Source organism: Pundamilia nyererei, unplaced genomic scaffold, assembly GCF_000239375.1.
Source record: "Pundamilia nyererei isolate P.nyererei 1_Seehausen unplaced genomic scaffold, PunNye1.0 scaffold00497, whole genome shotgun sequence".
Lineage (NCBI taxonomy): Eukaryota > Metazoa > Chordata > Actinopteri > Cichliformes > Cichlidae > Pundamilia > Pundamilia nyererei.
Genome location: NW_005187898.1, coordinates 68,553 through 71,715, shown reverse-complemented (window position 1 = coordinate 71,715; position 3,163 = coordinate 68,553).

Sequence of the window (3,163 nt, the reverse complement as noted above, 5' to 3'; positions counted from 1 at the left end):
AGTGGCATCATTGATTGGCCACTCAGTGACACCATTGATTGGCCACTCAGTGGCATGCAGGCTGTTGTGGTGTATTTGTATGCAGATCATTCCGTTTTATATGTGTCCATCTTAACTCTTCAGTTTACTGCCAAAGATTCCTCTACTTGTTTTTACATGTTTGAATTTCGTTTTCTTCTTACTTTAATTTAGTTGGTTTTTTTTATAGCATTGCAGCTTTCCTGTTCGGTGCAAAAACAGCAAAGGTAGCACCAGATTGCTGGGCACTGAAAACCAGATATCGCACATATACATCACACAATTTTCACTTGGCCCCAACAGCCTTAAATTGTAGATGATAGTGCTTATCAGATTGCCTCCGATCCTGAACAATAGTGTCCCCATTATAGCCATGATGGTGTACCAAGCCTTCAGCTTTGACTGGTCAACTCGCTCTCTGCTCCCGCCTACTTCCCCTGGGCCTGGGCGCTTGAGGGCATAGAGAACAGAAATGCTACAAAAAGAAAAGCTAATTATAAAGAAAGTCATAACACAGAAGTGCAAAATTAATTGGACACTAAAGACAGTTAGATAAAACACAGACAGCCATCCAAAGCTCAGTAACCAGACACAGCCAATGATCATATTTCTCATCCTGACACAATCTGCCTGCTTCAGTCTTCGATAGGTGATGGGTTTAACAACAGCAAGGTATCTGTCCACACATGTGAGGAATTGGAACAGAGCCTGTCCTAGCCAAGTGACATACCAAACATTGAGCCCCAGAAACCTCATCTCTTCAAAGTTTAAATAGCCACCACAAAATGAAAGAGTGACTGCCAGGAATGAAGCCAACTCCATGGCTAAGGAGTGGTGGAGGAAGGCATCAGAGTGACTGACTGCAGCCCTGGAAGTAGAGTGCTGTTTTTTCCATTGTTGATATCCCAGAAAGAGAACAAGGATGCATACAGGAAGGAGGAGGAAGAAGGCGATGTAAGATGCGATGAAGACTAAAATGCTCACTTTGGATCTGTAACACTGAATCACGGTGGAATTGGAGTTTGTGAGCTTTGTAGGAATGAAGGGGACTGCAGCGAACGATGAAGAATTGATGGTCATATCTAAATACATGTCGGGCTGAAGGGGAAAAGGAAGTACAGAAAACAATTAGGATGTTTAAAAGAGAAAATATTTTAATTACCTTTGGACTCATATAATTTAGCTAATTTGTAAACTGGTTGCCCAAGTCTTGGAATCGGATAACCAAGAAAATAATGATTCTATTTGAAATACATAAAAGTACCTCAACAGCAATTTTCAGTTTTCCACCAGGGGTGCAGCTAAAATGGCAACATACAATAGAAAATAGCTGTGATATATATTCTCTCTCATGCTGCTGCTGAGGTAGCTGAATCACTGGAAGTGGTGGAATTAAAGGTTATTTTTGTAACCATGGATCTCAAAGTGGAATCCCTAATGAAATGTAGAGAGTCTTGTACAAATTAATGTCACAAGGGAGGTAATGCAAATATGTTGCTAACATTCAATTCAATTCAAATTTATTTATACATCACCAAAACACAACAGTCGCCTGTTCTATAAACTTAAACACTTTGTTGAAGTTTATAGAACAAAGTGTTCCATCCACATCTTCTTCCATTAAGAAAAAAACACAGGATGCAATGACTCTACTTCAGAAACAAAGGCTGAAAAAAACCTTTATCCCCAAAATCAAATTTGGGCACTTTTTATGTACTGCTTTTAATCCATCTATGTTGCTTTAGTATAATTTAGTATGCTTTGTGTGCATGATTTTCCTTTAAATATGATAACATTTGAAAAACCTATGTAGCAACATTTTTTTTAATACTAACACTATTATGTCTTTGCGAAGCATGAAATTCCAACAGTATTAAACATGGTTAATTAGCACAAGGATTAACATGATCTTTAATCTACAGCGTTCCCCAAAGAAAACATTAAAATGTTTGTTTTTTTTAAAAAGGTACCTCAGCAGAAATTGTTCTTGTTCCGCGTCTCTGAAGTGTCTGAATGTTGTTTATGGATATCTGATCTAGATATACCTCAATGTGAATCTGTGGTTTAGCTGTGTGTGTGTGTGTGTATGTGTGCGTGTGTGTTTAAAGTACAGCTGAGAAATGTGCTTTGATTGTGGAGTGCGATTGTGTTTTGAATAAAACCGCAATCATCCCTGTTGACACTTTAATACACAATCTTGCAACTTTTTAAAATAATTTTAAACAGCTTAAACTTTCATGAAAAAATGCAGTATTTCAGTAACTCTGATCTAACTGATTGATAACCAGCTTTTAGATTTTACACTGTAAATAATAATGTAGAAATTGCATGGTTTATTAAGTCGCTCCAATGACTGAGAGGATATATAAAAGGATTCAAATGAACAAGGCTAAAGATGAATGTATTAAAATTAACTCCTACCACATTGGCCAGCACACAGGTGTGGCTGCTTTCCTACTACAAATTTACATTCAAAGCACAGATGACTTTTTTTTTACAATTAGTTTAACAGTTACATTTATCATTATTGATAATGTGAATAGTTTTTGATATGTGTCAATTGGAATGACTGTGTTTAACTCCTGAGAGTAAGAATTTGAGTTGATAGAACAATTTTTAAACAGAATAAATGAGATATTACTCAATATCTTTGCCACATGTTTTTGTGTCACTGTAGGCTGATCAGCAACTATTTTCATTTCTGCCTTATTTAGGTAAGTCTGTTTATTTGAGTTAGAGTTGATTTGTTGCCAGTCTTTGAATAGAGTTCTCTTACTTCAACCTCTTTTATGGGCCCAAGATTTAGATTTTTATAGACCGTATTTTTCGGGTTATAAGGCGCGTTAAGGGAAACAAAACAGTCAGATAAGTCAAACTTTACTTAACTCACTCTTCTTGCTTCCTCCACTTCCTTACCATTGATTCATTAATGTGTCGCAGCTGCTCTATTCCCAGTATATTAATGATTAACCTCGTATTGTGGATGGATTATCTTAGTTGACCTGACTCAAGTTTGGTCCGTTTACAGCATCCTGCCATGCCATTGCATTTGTCCCTAACCATCGGGAACCCTCACGTTAACTTTTATCAAGTGGAAAAAAGTTAGTATTCATCCTCCAGCTTCGGTTTTCATGGATGCCTGAAT